The sequence below is a fragment of the Ahaetulla prasina genome, chromosome 1 (genome assembly GCF_028640845.1).
Source record: "Ahaetulla prasina isolate Xishuangbanna chromosome 1, ASM2864084v1, whole genome shotgun sequence".
Classification (NCBI taxonomy): Eukaryota; Metazoa; Chordata; class Lepidosauria; order Squamata; family Colubridae; genus Ahaetulla; species Ahaetulla prasina.
The window spans coordinates 47,250,379-47,267,054 of NC_080539.1; the positions used below are offsets into that span (position 1 = coordinate 47,250,379).

At 37.6% G+C, this 16,676-nt stretch overlaps 1 long non-coding RNA gene across 1 annotated transcript; it reads right to left on the bottom strand.

The window, feature by feature from the left end:
• Positions 1-968: 968 nt before the first annotated feature.
• LOC131189172 (uncharacterized) lies at positions 969-14,101 on the bottom strand. Its single transcript, XR_009152938.1, has 4 exons — positions 13,621-14,101; positions 10,732-10,809; positions 5,711-5,823; positions 969-2,918 (listed from the first exon to the last, which is right to left on the bottom strand). It is a non-coding gene; the product is annotated as an uncharacterized LOC131189172 (long non-coding RNA).
• Positions 14,102-16,676: the final 2,575 nt, after the last annotated feature.

Consider the following 16,676-nt stretch of genomic DNA (forward strand, 5'->3'; position numbering starts at 1 on the left):
GAACTAGGCAAGCACAGGGCAGAGCAAGCAGAATTTCCAATTGTGTGGGACAAATGTTAAAAACAACAACCCCAGTGTATTGCTTCCATTGTCTTGCAGCATTTTATAATCATCTGCCATTTCTCAATTTGCAATATTATGTGTCTGGCTTTTTTGGAATTTTTGTTCTGTGTAGGTTTTGGGTTTTAGCATTCTGTGTATGCTGTTTTTAGAGTACTCCGGAGCCTTGGATGAAGGGAGATTTAAAAACACAGCACGTAACTAAATATTCCAGCATGCGAACCATGATACTATGCTGGTTCTGCTGGAGTAAAATCCACCTTTGTTTCACCTTTTTGTCATACAGTCAGTGAAATATGTTTCTAAGCAACAGAAGATAAAACACAGGGACTGTATAAACATTCACATTGCAAATGGTTGACTTCATCCCTCCTACATCTGAAAAACTATTTTCAAATACCAATTGCATTTCCACTTTATTGTAAATAAAATTTATATTTCTATAAACTGTAACTGTATTCCCATTTCCTCACGGACAACATGGCTTTCTGTAAGCAGGTTAGGTAGTTTTTCTCCTTTACCCTTGACAATACAGTTAAAATGCAAATATTTAAATTTTAATTTATAAAGGACACTCTGTTCTGTGCTCACAAAACATTTACCCCATAACATTTTGGCTCACATGAGCCACCCACACAAAAACCAGAACAAGCTGGAAGAAAAAAAATAAAGCTTTTGACTGTTATCTTATTTACATTCCCACCCCCCTCAAAAGAAAATGTTTCTTTGCAATCTAGATTTGGCCCTATATGGGGAAGATATGGCAAGGTCTGAGAGTGGTCGACAGGTTTAAGAAATATGGGAAGGTATTCATCCTTTCTCACACTACAGTAACAGAAGTGGAATTGTGAATAGTCTGGGAGGCTTCTGAAACTAAGTGGTGGGGGGAGTAAGACTTGAAGGTTGCTGGGAGTACTAGGAAAACAACCACAACAGGATATAAACATGTTTTAATGACAATATTCAGTAAGTAATGCAAAATACTCTACACATATAAGGTTGCCTTAGGCTAAACATTGACCAGGAACCGTAAGTTCTCATTTGCACATTGAATGACAGCAGTTCTCCTGGATTTCAGACAGAGAATTTTCCCTCATGCCTTGCTTGGAGATGATATGGATTTAATTTGAGTTCTTGGATTTGCAATGTTCTTTTCCATTATTGAAGGAGAATACCTCTTTAGTATGTCCATGGTAGAGAGCACAGAGCCTACATTGCCAAGGTACAATAACTTACTCCTATTTGTCATTTTGTGACTTGCAAGATACACCGAGTCACAAACTGGCCAATCACATTTTAACCTAATATATTATGGAAATTGTGCAAAGACTCAGGTCTCTGGAAAAAGCTTTAATGCTGGGAAAGGAATATATGTCTGTGCTCCTCCAGAATGTAAAAGTCAGACTTTTCCTCTCACCTTTCAGAGTTAATGGATACTTGTAGTTCACTTGTGGTCTTGGTGGCTCAGACATATATTATATCTAAAGGTCTTCTCTAGCTTGCAAAACTACTTACAACATGGCGTTTCTTCTACAACTCTTCTACTCAATACAGCTTGAAAAAGTCTGAGCATATTTGGTGATTAGTTGCTATATTCACCTTTAAAACAAAATAGCTATTATAAGCTATTATATTAGCTATTATAAATTAATTCTAGTTCCTCCTCAAGAAATGTTATTGTAAAATGTTGCTGGAACCAGGCTACTACATTCCTAAAAGCTGGAGATAGAATTTCCTTCCTAAACTTTTAATCCAAGTTTTGATAGGCAGAAGGAAAAGCCTACGGTCAAATGAGAGTTACAACACTTTGGAGTAGTGGCAATTAAAACTTTGTTGCCTGATTTTCTACAGTAGTTTCCCCTGATAATAGAAACATACTACATAGTGCATCTGTGTTAGTGCTAATCATGAGAAATATGAACAAAACAAAAATGTGGTTGGGCCAGAGGTGGGTTTCAGCAGGTTCTGACCAGTTCTGGAGAACTGGTAGCAGAAAGATTGAGTCTTTCGGAGAACCGGTAGTTAAAATTCTAACTGGCCCCGCCCCCATCTATTCTCTGCCTCCTGAGTCCCAGCTGATTGGTAGGAAATGGGGATTTTACAGTACCCTTCCCCTGGATTGGGAAGGGAATGGAGATTTTAAAGTATCCTTCCCCTGCCATGCCCACCAAGCCATGCCACGCCCACCAAGCCACACCCACAGAACCAGTAGTAAAAAAATTTGAAACCCACCACTGGGTTGGGCCTTGATTTTGGGGAAAGACTTCATGCAGCTTTTGGTCTTTTACAAATATAAGTCTTTATAAGCAAAATATAGAAAAAGAAGTGCAAACAGATAGAAAAAAAATAAGAAAATATATAAAGGATATCTGTTCTCCCCTCTAAATAAGTACTTTAGTACCTTAACACCTTTTCTAATATTTTGCAGCTTTTGGATCCTGATGAGAAATTGGAATTATATTTTGCAAACAAACTTACTAATGTTGCAAGCCCCTATTTTTCTGAACAACATCCCAGAGCAATAGGAAGCTGTCTTAATGTCAGACCACAAAGTTAGACAGCTGAGATAACCAAATGACAAATATCCATAGCTGAGGTTATGTTTTGTTTTATCATATCAGATACACATTTTTAAGGACTCAGATGCAAATTCTTACTACAGTAAGTTCAAAGTAATATTCTAAAGTCTGATTATGAGATTTTTTAAAAAAGTCTGATCATCCTAAGTACAAAAATGAGACAGTTGTTTCATCAAGCTTTCAAATGGCAAAACTGTGAAGCTGAAAACAAAATTAAAATGATTGGGATGATATTGCCGCTAGGTCCTCTTGCAAATTTGGACAGAGTATGAGACGTTGCTGCAAAAAGATTCAAAACATAAAAAATGTATGACAAGCAGAAGTTAGAGACAGAATAAATTAACTTAATGTTATAAGACTATTTTCTAGCCTCCTGCACAAGCAGGATTTTGTTCCTTTATTTGTTGGATTTATATCCTGCCTTTCTTCCAAGGACAAACAGCAGTTCCTCCTCTAATTTTTCTCTTGACTGCAGAAGGAAGGGATCAAGCTATCTAGAAAGATCCAATTTGGGGAAGGCTACCATAAGAAGAATCCTGCTGAAACCGGCAATGGTCCTTCTGTTCTGCCAAGCACTGATATCCAGAGAAGTCACCTGAATTCAACAGTCCTTCTCTGTTCCTTGCATCTTTCTCACCTTTAACATTCCAATTACTTCCCATCATTTTTAGGCACGTGTAGTGTAGTATTCATCACTGATAGATGAGGGGTGTGTGTGTGTATTGGGGGGAGCAATTCCTGTACTGATTCAAAACATTTCACCAGGCTCCAAATGACTTCCATTTGTAATCTTCCTTTGTTTTGCTTCTAGTCCTTCCAACATTTTGCTTCCATACAAATTCAGGACCAATCCAGGAAAGGAAGTAGCTTTAAAATGTCTAAAAGCCATCTATCTGGAAGCAATTCTGTCTTTCCCATATATTTTTCACTTCTTTTCAGAGCCATCTAAATGAGAAAGCTTCGCTACAAATCGTAGCAGCAATGGTACATTATGGGAAGAATGGAATTTTTTTCATCTATTTTGAATCTAGAAGTCATCAGTTTAATTGGCCAATGTGGAATTCGTCTCTATGGAATAATCAGGTGAACTATTCTGGGTACTCCAGCCAATCCATAACTTTACCCGAGTTCCTATTTTGCTGATATAGCAGACCTCCACCCCATTCTCTGAGATACCTCTTGTTTCTGGCCTTGTTGGCTAGAAGTGGACTGTCAACTTGTCAGAAGTTAAATACAATGAACAATATTGTTATGGAACTTGGGCTGGATGATTTCCTGCAGCTCTTTCCATCTTTATGATTCTATTGATTTAAGACTGGGTTTGGCTCAGGGAGAGTTAATGCTGGAGAGGATTTAATGACTCTGGCAAGTATCTCCTTGTTATGGAAATTTTACATTAATAGCCCACAATGCTTCTGAAATGGCCAGACACTTTTCTGGAAGGAGCACAGACATTTGGAAGAAAGGGGTCTGCCTTTCTTGCCACCATCTGACCTTTTCTTTTGGCTTGTTAAAATGTCCTTAAGGATGGATGGGTGTGTGTGTATGAGGAGGGAGGGAAGATAATCTAGAGTCTGGAAGAAGGCAGGCTGCAAATAAAGGGCTTGAAATGTTTGGGAAATATTTTAAGGTATTGGATGTCCTTTGAAATATAGTGAGGCAATAGTCAAGTTTGGATGTTCAGCGAGTTCCTAATGCTATGCCTTTACTTTTAGCTTGAATATCTGTAAATAAATATTAAATGCCAATCAGTGTGCAGTAGGAAATCAATGCTGGGTAAGTGCTGTATCTTAATGTAAGTTCAGGTAATAGTACCTTTTGTTGTGCTGTTAAAAAGAAGAAAAAAATCTCAGCCTGGAGCCTTTTCCTTGCCCTGACTCTATCTCCATGTCTCCCTCTCCCTCTCCCTCCCTCCCTCCCTCCCTCTCTCTCTCTCTCTCTCTCTCTCTCTCTCTCTCTCTCTCATGCACAGACTGTCTATAGAAATTCTAGGAAGCCACGGATGACCCTGTCTTTTTCTTCTACCATTGGCCTGGCCTCTCTGATGTCATAAAAGCACACAGTCAAGAGCTAGAAGGATTTGAAGGCCAAGCCCCATAGCAACAGTTCTTAAATTAAATACTACAGGAATAGTTGTCATGTGTTTTCAAACAAAACATTTGCCAATCGGATGAGCAGCTGTAGATCTTTCATTGGCCTAGCTGCATAGACAAATACTTGCTATTTATATGATTACACATATATTGGAGTTGTTTTACTCTCTCAGATACTTCTCTTTCTCTTTTTACCAAGATTAAAAAAAAGATCGTCTCTAAAATAACACACACCTTATTAATGAAGGAATGTTACTTAAATAAAATTATTCTTCTAGGCCTGTAACATTTTTAATTGCTCTTGGGGAAAGCCAGACTTGCAAAACAAAAGCACATTTATCACTGCTGAATTCTTCCCTTCTACAAGGATAAACTTGTCACTGATGAGTAGGAGGGCTGCTGGTTAATTAGCACAACTACTGTCTCTCAGTTTTGGGTATGACAGGAAAGTGGGTGTAAACAGTATGAACAGGGAATGAAGATAATTCTCAAGAGATCTCAGTGGGTTCTTTATTTAAATTTATCTGACAGTAGCTTGATTACTGGACAGTATTAATACCCAACCAGGTTTCCTGTCTCCCACTCTGGGCTGGTCCAAGATATGTTGTTGCTTAAAGCACAGCCAGCTCAACTTATCTACCCCTTAAGTTAAAAACTAAGTACACAAGGCCTCCGGCATCTGAAGCAGAAACTACCAGAGAGACCTTGTTATTTCAGTAGTAAAAATGCAACAATATAAATTAAACTAGTAACACTATGCAGTCTGTTCATGAAAATCTACATTCTTAGCCTACCTACTTCCAGTGCAAAAATACTGAAGGACAAACTATACCTTGTGCCCAACCATATGTAATGTTATCCAATACCTGCTGCTTCACTTCAAAGAACAGGTAGTCCTCAAATTATAGCAGTTCGTTTAATGACTGAAGTTAAAATGGCACTGAGAAAAGTGACTTATGACTGTTTTTCCACACTTACGACTGCAGCAGCATCCTCACGGTCACATGATCAAAATTCATATTCTTGGCAGCTGAGTCATATTTCTGACGGTTGCGGTGTCCCAGGGTTTTCTGATCATCTTTTACAACCTTCTGATAAGCAAAGTAATGGGGAAATCAGATTCACTTAACAACCATGTTACTAACTTAAAACTGCAATGATTCACTTAACAACTGTGGCAAGTAAGATTGTAAAGTGGGGGAAAATTCACTTAATAAATGTCTCACTTAGCAACATACATTTGTGGCTCAATTGTGGCCATAACTCGAGGGCTACTTATGTCCTGTTAGACAGGAGTGATGTGCAACACAAAACCTGCTAAGGGAACGGTTGGAAGAACTTTTCATATCAACCATGTGAAAGAATAAAGTAAGCCACTCTGCTGCAAGTCAGTCTTTCTCAATCCAGAGTATTTTGCCTACAGCAGTAGCCATTGGCTAGCATTGCGTATAGCTTGAAGTCAATGGCTATGTAGCGATGATAAGATTGAAGGAGAGTTAAGGGAAAAGTGAAACTAAGAGGAAGTATATTCTTCTCTCATCATTTCTGCACTACAATCTTTTCTCTCTCCTTATGATGGCTTTTTTCTGAGTAGCTATTACTGATTAATTGTTCTAATTGAATATTGTTTTTAATCAATCTTCGTTTCCTCAGTTTGAGGCTCCTTGAAGAGGAATGTAAAATAAAATAAATTGTGATAATAATGTTACTGCTGTGTAAAAATTATTTAATATTGAATGCATTTAATAATAACACAAAAGATTTTAATTTAGCAATATTTTTGCTCGCTGAAGGTGACTTTTTTTCCTTTTTAAAGAGCATGGGCCAGATTTAGCAGGAAGGAAATATAAATCAAATAGGATAATTTCACATATGTAGAATAGGAGGTGGATTTTTTTTTTCTGTTATATTTTTTCAGGGCTGAGGAAGAAAATTAGATTTTCTTCACCAACTCCATTCTTCCAGAGATATCACAACTCCAGTTCCAACTTGACTGAAGAAAGTCCTGTTATTTTTCTGATTTGAGGCAGATTTCAGTTTGGAGAAAGTTTATTTATTTATTTATTTGTCAAAATAGTACATATAAGCATAAGCAAGAAATAACTATACAAATTTGATACAATCAAAGGGAACACTAGGACAGGAACGGTAGGCACGCCGGTGCTCTTATGCATACCCCTTAGGAATGTGGTGTGGGTTTTTTTGGTTTTGTTTTTTTTTTACAGGAAAAAAAAAGAGGCTGGCAATATTTTCTTGCTTATACACATGACAAAGAGATGCTTCCCCAATTTGTTATCCTAATGTTAGCGCTCCCTTAATATATACAATAATTACCCTCATATGACTTTTTTTTTTGATGGTAGTGTAGTTAGCACCCCTCCCTTCTCCTAGAAGAATGAAATGTTTTAAGAAATATTAAAAAGGCAGAATATTATACCAACCTGGATGAGAAATGGAGAAACATGTTTTTAGGCAGGAAGTAGACTCACTCTTAACAGCCCCCACACTCTCAAAAGCCCACAGCCGATGTCAGCACTTAAGAAATAAGGAGATAGCTAGGTCCATTCATAAGCAAATGCCCTCACCCAAAATCCAGCAAAGTTAGGATGAGCCCTGTACCCATCTAGAAACAGAACTCACCACATGGCACCTGGGGAGTTTGCATCACCCAGCAAGGCTCAACAAAGCCTCAAACAAAGCCTGAGACTCAAAAGACAACCTAAAATGTTACCCTTGCATGGCCCCATGGGAATCTGACAACCAATCAGAATACAAGCTCAAATTCAAAGCCCAACAGAGGGTATAATTCTCTCTCCCTTTCTCTCTCTCTCTCCCTTTCTCCCCCCTCCATGTGCTCTTTCACCCAGGACCTCACATCATGTGGTCCTGTCCACCATTAAACCATCTTTTCAAGCAGTCTCCATGTTTTCAGTGTCTTTCTCCCCACTTGGAACTGAACCCAAATGGGCATTTCTTTCAAAAGTAGTTCTGTAGGTGACCGACATTTGTGCTTATCAGTTTATCTGTATTAAGACACTGGCTTCTGGAAGCATTTTCAAAGCTATAGAACCTGTTCTACAACATTTTCTTCATCTTCAATTTAGTGGGGGTGGACAGAGATCTTTTATCAGGAAATTAATGTTTGTCCTCATTTGCCTTTCCATTGACCATGATAGCAGATAATCAGTCATATTTTTAAGGCATTTTTCAGTGAAGGCCAGATCATCTGCACAACTGTATATAATCACACAAGCATTTAAAATTTAAAATTTGCTGTTATGTATAGCTGTGCAGATGCAGATGTATTTATTGACTTAAAAAAAGATACCTGAAACAACCCACATGACTTCCACTTCTCCCACAATTTCAACTCTTGTGGCTTTCAGCATGTGCTCTTGCAATAAACACAAATGATAAAGCATATGTACCTTTCAAATTGTTTCTGCTGCTAATACAGCACTACATAATGGTATATGAGGCTTAATCGTACTATAAATACAGGTAATACAGTAGTATATTAATGAATATACCTATCAAATAATTTTATATGAAAAAACACTGACAGAGCAAGGCTAGAAAATAAGAGAGTTTCAGTTGTGATTCTATTGCAAGAATGATAAACATTCTTCCATAACCTACGCCATGTGTGTCAAATGTGCCTTGTGTAAGAAGAACATTTTTAATGTATACCTTTGTTTTTTAATGAAGACTTATTTACCTGTACTCTGTCTGAATCCAAAGTGAGATGTTTTATGGTGTGCTGTTTGTTCAATTATTAGTGCAGCTATGCTCAATAATTAGGTTTTTCCCGACACATGCAATGATGTTTTAGGATACATTCCAGCATTCACTAACACCCTACAGCTATTCTCGAAAGCATGTCCCATTCTCACACATTTTGGGAGGCTGCAGAGGCAAAGCAAGAATGGGGTATACTCTTGTGTGGTCTCCTGATTCACCAGAAGTTGCACAAGAGTAGAACATGTTTTCATGCAGTTTTCTGAGTCTGCAGAGGCCATAGAAGAGCATTCTCTAAAGCTGCTTCTAAAACAAAGGCCTCATGTGACCTGGACAATCTTGGATAGGCCAATAGGCCTGCCAACAAAAAGACAACACTGCCTAGAGATAAACACTGGGCCACAGGATCAATTATAAATTGGGCAGTGTGAACTCCAAATTTTTTTACTACCAGTTCTGTGGGTGTGGCTTGGAGGGCATGGCAGGGGAAGGCTACTGCAAAATCTCCATTCCCACCCCACTCCAGGCAAAGGATATTGCAAAATCTCCATTCTCACCCCATTCTGGGACCAGTCAGAGGTGGTATTTGCTGGTTCTCAGAACTACTCAAAATTTCTGCTACTAGTTCTCAGAACTGCTCAAACTTTCCGCTACCAGTTCTCCAAAACCTGTCAGAACCTGCTGGATTTCACCCCGATCTTGAGGAACAGTGCAAGGCAGTCTTTCTGAGTGACAGTGGTGATGCTAGTGTTGAAGCCAAGACCCAGGCCTCTACTTCAGATCCAGCCTCAGCACCATTCCAAGTGGTGCTGTTCAGGGCAGTCCAGATGCGGAATGGGACAACTCGTCATGGCTAAGTTGCTGCGGCCAACTTGCTGGTTCTTATCTACCCATGGCCATGGAAGCTCAATGGATAATATGGGACAGTCCCTCTTTCTCTCATAGAGGAAGCGCTATGTATGCAACCTGAACTAATTAATAAAAATCAGATATAAAGATCAAACAAACAAACAAATATCATGGAATGTAGATTGGTGAGCTGTCTATCTTTCTACAGATTTTTTCTTTTATTAATGGTGTCCAGTGATATTCATTGCTAAAACAGCTGGCTGGTTATCCAATATCATATAATAATCAATTTAATAGTTTTCGCCAACAAATAGCTGGGGAAGAATATGAAATCATGGTCTGTACAGTAGAAGCTTTTAACCACTGATTCTTGTGAATTTATACTTAATTCAAAATTGCTTGCATAAAATAAATACTAATTTTTACTGATATTAATAGGCATTTGGGGAATATCAGTCTTTAAATTACTGTCAATCATCCTGGTTAAGGAGTTGGATTTAACTGTAAATATTTCAGCCCTAAGAAGGAGGCAATGATAAGCTTCTGAAAATTGTAGGGACTTGCAACAACAGAAAAAAAAATGTAGGTTCACTTCATGTAACTTATTGGGGGACTATTCAGATTAATCTAGCTGACAGGACTGTATTGTGGAAATAAAATAAGGAGAAGCTTATTGTGCTTTGTTCCCAGAGAAAAGATAAAATGTTAGAGTAAATAAATCATCTATTACAGAGCCCTTTACGTTTCCTATCTAATGTTGGAATTCAATTCTTCAACCCACAAAAATATGTAACATACTGAAAGTGCAAGTTAACCGTAGTAGACAAAATGCTGACACTAAAATTTAATTTTAGATACCAGCAGTACTACGTATTGTTAAAGCTGTTTGTTCAGGAAAAAGTCTGTATATTTTCTGAGGTTTTTTTTCCATTTAATGTGGCACTTACAACTGAAATTTTGCAGAAATGTGAAATAAGTCATCACAAAGTAGTGAGACATGCTTTGACTTAGAAAAGCATAATCAGATATCTAAGCCTAATAATTACTTCTACACAATAAACATTTGAAGAGTTTCATGTTACTGTATTATAATCTATTCAAGAATCCTGTAAGGTTAGGAATATTATCCTTGTATCAAAAAAGGATCACAAGAGTGTGTGATAAAAAGGTTTCTCTAAATTCATCTAATAACTTTTAAATCAATAGTAAGGTTCATTGTTGTTCCTCGTGGCTAGAAACAATGGAATTTAAGAAATGTTCATGATTTTAGAGTTGACAGTTTTTTCATTCCATTCTTCCATAAACAGTTTTATAGTCAAAACAATGAAGAGTCTTGCTAGACTAATACATTTATTTATTGTATTTCATGGACCAAATGAAAAGTGATTCATTTCGTGCACACACGATGTTACCTGTGAATATCGAAATCAAAGGACTTTATTGTTCTTCTTCAGTGGTCTGACTGTCAGGTACACAACTTAGGCAGCTAACTGATTACAGAAAAGAAGGGAAAATATTTTTTTTAGAATCAGGAATAAAGGAAATAAAGGAGTAGAGTTTGATTAAGTCTGTTAGTAGAATTAGTATTAATTCTGTTAGTAGATCTTGATAGTGTACATCAGGGGTGTCAAAATAGCATCATCACAGTGTCGTCATCTGATGTATCACAACTTTTCCCCCTTCGCTAAATCAGGCATGGGCGTGGCCAGCACATGACACATCCAGCCCTTGGGCCGTGAGTTTGACAGCCTGGTGTACATACTTACATATATTATATTGAAACTCACACAACTATGGTCCAGACAACTATTACTACTCTGACTCATACAAAACAGCCATCAACAAGCACACAGACATAAACAATACAAATTGGGAAAATACATAGGAAAATCTCATTGGCAATAAAAATTAAACTATGGTTAGAATTAAGGTTTGGGCTAGGATTAAGTCTCCTTGGAGTCAGTGCACAAAATTGATGTTTGGGATATACTCTAAAACAGGGGTCTCCAACTTTGGCCACTGGCCATGGCTGGCTGGGGAATTCTGGGAGTTGAAGTCCACAAGTCTTAAAGTGGCCAAGGTTGGAGACCCCTGCTCTAAAAGGTCCTGTAAAGAAAGTAAGGATGACAACTTTTTGTTCAGACCTGTTTAAAGACCACAATAAAATACATGAGAAAATGAATGAAAATTGGATAAGGATAAGAGTTAGGGTTAGGGTTATGTCTCCTTATAGTCTGGGCTGAAAACTGGGGTCAGGGAAAGATTCTTAGAAGTTCACTAATAAAGTAGAGGTGACAGTTTTTTCTTTGGACTTTTTAGTGGACCATAGTAAAATAGGTGGAAAAATCCCATTGTCAATGAGAAATAAACTAGGGTTAGCGTTAGGGTTAGGTTTCCTTGGAATCTGGGCTGAAAACTGGTATCAGGGACAGATTCTTAGAGGTTCTCTAAGAAAGCGACTATGAAATCCATTGCCAATGAAAATTGGATAAGGATAAGAGTTAGGGGTAGGTCTCCTTGGAGTCAGAGTCAAAAACTGATGTGGGGAGGATTCTTAAAGATTTTTCTTTCTTACTTGTTTGTGGACCATAGTAAAATACCTGGGGAAATCCCATTGCCAATTAAAATTAAGTTTAACACAAATCTTAACCCTACATTCATTTTCATTGGCAATGGGATTTTCACATGTATTTTATTGTAGTCCACAAACAACTCCTAATGAAAAGCTGTCAACGTGGCATTCCTTAGAAAACCTCTAAGAATCTTCCTACCATTAGTTTTTGGCCATGACCCCAACTAGATTTCACCCTAAACCTAACCATAGTCCTAATCCTAGATTCATTTTCATTGGCAATGGGATTTTCCCATGTATTTTACTGTGGTCCAAACTATTTTGAATGAAAAGCTATCAACATCTCTTTTCTTAGAAAACTGCTAAGAATCTATCCATAGCAAGTAGACCTAACCCTGATTTCAGTAATAGATTCTTAGAGATTTTCTAAGGAAACCGTAAGTGACATCTTTCAGATGTATTTTTGGACCACAGTAAAATAAATGGGAAAATCCCATTGCCAATGAAAATTAAAGTAGGTTTAGGGTTTGGGTTAAATCTCTAGAATATATCACTGACATCTGTGATATATTTTTAGAGGTTCTCTAAGTAAAGCGATGATGAAATCTATTCCTTCAAACTTGTTCATGGACCACAGAATACATGGGAAAATCCCATTGCCAATTAAATTAAACTAGGTTAATTAGTTTAGGTATCCTTGGAGTCAGAGTCAAAAACTGATGTGGGGGGAGGGGATTCTTAAAGATTTTTTTCTTTCTTACTTGTTTTTGGACCACAATAAATTATATAAGAATCCCATTGAAAATGAAAATTAAACTATAGTTTGAATTAGTTTGAGGGTAAGGTTTAGGGTTAGGTTACCTTATGTCAGGGCTGAAAAGTGATGTCAGGGATAGATTCTTAGAGGTTCTCAAAGAAAGCGACTATGAAATCCATTGCTTCAGACTTGTGAATCACAGCAAAATAAATTGGAAAATCCCACTTGCCAATGAAAGTAAACTAGGGTTAGAGTTAGGGGTAGGTCTCCTTGGAATTATAGCCATAAACTGATGACAGGGGCATATTCTAATAAGTTCTCTAAGGAAAGGTGAGGTGACAGCTTTTTGTTTGGAGTAAGATGAACAAACAAGTCAGTCCTAGAGGAGATCGACCCTGACTGCTCTTTAGAAGACCAGATCCTGAAGATGAAACTGAAATACTTTGGCCACCTAATGAGAAGGAAGGACTCACTGGAGAAGAGCCTAATGCTGGGAAAGATTGAGGGCAAAAGAAGAAGGGGACGACAGAGAACGAGGTGGCTGGATGGAGTCACTGAAGCAGTCAGCGTGAGCTTAAATGGACTCCAGAGGATGGTAGAGGATAGAAAGGCCTGGAGGAACATTGTCCATGGGGTCGCGATGAGTTGGACACAACTTCGCAACTAACAACCACAAAAAATACCTTAGGTTTAGGGTGAGATCTTAAAAGATATGCAGATGGAAATAGAACAACTGTTACAAAAGAAAGCAAAGAGAGTACCTATAGTAATAGGCACTTTGGGTGCAATCCCAAAACTTCTGGAGCACAATTTGATCACCTGGAGCATTGACAAAATCATCATCAGTCAATTTGTTGAAACAGCTTACATCATGCAATAATACATTTAATACCATCAAACAATATCTGCCTATCTCAGGTCCTTTGGAAAGACTTGATAGGTGGATAAAAACCAGTGGTGAAATGCACTTACCTTCTCTACCGTTTTGGGAATGTGAGCGTGCATGCTTCTTCTGCGCATGTGCAGAGGGTCAAAAGCAGGACGTAATGATGTCCCGGCGGGTGGGCAGAACCTCCTGCTGCCAGCGCTACTGGTTTGTGCAAGCTGGATAGAACCAGCTGAATTTCACAGTGATAAAAATGCAAAATGCAGTCTAAACTCCTGGCTTAATGTGCTACCAACTATAAGTATAGAGGAGGAGAAGGAGGTCATCTTCCTTGGATATGATCACCATATAACCAATGATAACAGAGAAATTTGTTGGAAAAAGAAGATTCTTCTGCAAGGCAAGGTCATGATATGATTCCTAAAACAAACCCTTGTTTATTCTTATACCTTTATTTGAATTATGATTCTCTTGGTAATTAATCTAAATGAGGTTTAGCAGCATCTTAGCAACTTCTCAAAATATTTTGCAATATTAGCATTTGGACAGAATAGGCCTCAGGAAACCCCGAAACTGAAAAGAAAACATAAAAAAGTAACAATGAGAAACACTTCCTATATTGATGGCAAAGAAACTACATGTTTGCACCCATATACTCACTGGGGGACAAACTTTACACTGAATCTCAAGGGCATACTAAACCTGACACTTAACATGTTTAAATATTAACAACAGATGTTTTAAAATGCAAATAGTATCAGCAGCAAGAGGCCCCACATTGATAGAGCAGGTCTAGAAAGAAAACTGAATTATTTCCTCCCCTGCTGGGCTCCTGAAAGGAATAGTAGGAAATCCCCTTGGCACAAAAAGATTAGATAGGCATGTCCAGGAAAGGAATCTTCTCTAGGCCATGCACTAGAGAAATAGGAAGGCTTTTTGGTGCTTTTTTCTCAAGATGATCAAATTTAGAACAAAGTGTCCTTCTGAATGATTAAACCTAGTTGGATAGGTGAATCTTAGTTTCATTTATTTTGAAAGCCATCTGTATCTGGAAGTATCATCTGAGGTGGAACCTGGATCCAAAGAGAAAACAAAAGTTTGGATGAATGTAGCTAATATGGTCTCCCAGATATATACAAAAAAACTTAAACTAGCATAAGTATCCCTTACCAGTTGTTTTTACTTCTGTTGCAAATGGGCAGAGTTACATCCACAATCAAACAGCAAACAATTTCACATCACTATTACTTATGCCACAACTGACTTTTCTAGTTGTGTTTTTTTGGTTTTAATGATTGAATAGACCTAAACGATTGTTCCAATATAAGACCCTCAGACTAAACACTACATTAAAAATGAAGCAGGTTTCTTACCAAATGTTTGCAATGCCTCACATCAGGTTTGACTTCCTCCCTCCATAAATAATCTTGCAGGACATTAATCAGATTTACCAAGTAACTGAAGTGATAATTCCTCTCTCAGCACAGATTTAACTGGATTTTAAAGTTCCTGCAATGCAGAAAATGTTGCATTTTTAAGCCAGGCCAGAAAGGAAATAGCACACTTGAATTTTGAGTTTTGAATTAAAAATATTACAAATGAACAGGTATATTTCATTAGTTAACATAGTCCTCTGAACTGCCTTTTTGAATTAAAACAAATGATTGTGCTAAGAGGATAAACTGTTTCTTTTCTGACTCATCATATGTATTCGACAAGACAAATTCTATATAATAGATTTGTTGTGGAAAAGAAGAAATGAAGTTACATGTGATTTCATTGGCATACCAAGATTTTTTCCTCTTTTATATATATAACTACTTTGGCAAGTATGTGTGTCTGGCGGACAGAAATAATCAGCAGCTATATTACTATAAGGAAGGGTTATTATGAATTTAGGACTGTTTGCCAGCCCCAAGGGAAGATTAAACAGACCCCCCCATCTATAATTAAATCTGTAAATCTACAACAGGTGTGTCAAACTGGCGGCCCACGGGCCAGTTGCATCACACACAGGCCACGCCCACCCCAGCTCTGTGAATGGGAAAAATGTCACGAAATGTCACATGACGGCAACATGACGCCACGAGTTTGATACCCATGATCTACAACAAACTTCCCACTATAGAAACAATGCTTGGAGAAAACATCCTCACAGTGCAATACAACTATTGTAGGCCACTCAGAGTCAGTTGATTGAGTTGGGCTGCTATAGAAATTAAATGAATGAATAAATGAATAAACAAACAACAGTCCCAGGAAAGAAACTATAGTATAGAATAGTTCTGCTGTAATTCCACTCCTGAATAGGCATTGATGGCTTTATATCAAAGAAAAAAAAGATATGGATATGTTACACAATAATATAGTTAACATGCTCTGCCTGGCTTATGTTAACAATAGTTTGTTGCATAAGACCTTCACATATCACACTAAGTCACAAACCATGTTTCACACATTGGATTTTGCCAAAGTCCACCTGATTGCATAGTCCCTATTTTGGCTTGCAGTTTTCCTTGAAAAAGAAATGTTAATCTGACTTTCTCAGTTTTAAAGAAAATAACTTTTGACATAATATTGTTCATGATATAGAGTCATTGTGGGGGGAATCTATAGGGGATTAATACAGCAAGATGGCAGATAAGAATATTGTGATATGAGTTCCACCCACGTGCACTTTCAAACATCAGTGCCATCTTGTCTGTATCAGTGGGGTCTATGCTCCCTTATTCACAGAGTTTCATAACCTTTGGGTACTTTTGAAGTGCTCTCTGTTTGGCAGCAGATAACTGGTAGTCAGTTACTTTTCTCTAGATCTATTTGGCCTCCAAATGAGATGGGCGGCAGATAGATAGATAGATAGATGATAGATAGATAAATAGATAGGTAGGTAGATAACCGGTAGATAGATTAAGGCTGGTTGAAATGAGTTTGAATATTAGTGATTTAGGCTTGCCAGCATTCATCCATGTGACTTCATAACTTTTGTTATCTATTTTATGTGGAACAACCACAGCACAGCTGTGCTTCATTTCCAAGAATATGCAATTTTGCTTCAACTTTTCTATTTACTACAATATCTAATTGTGTCTGAATCAGCACTGTTTCTTTATTCTGTTTTTCATTTATGCAAACTTAAGTT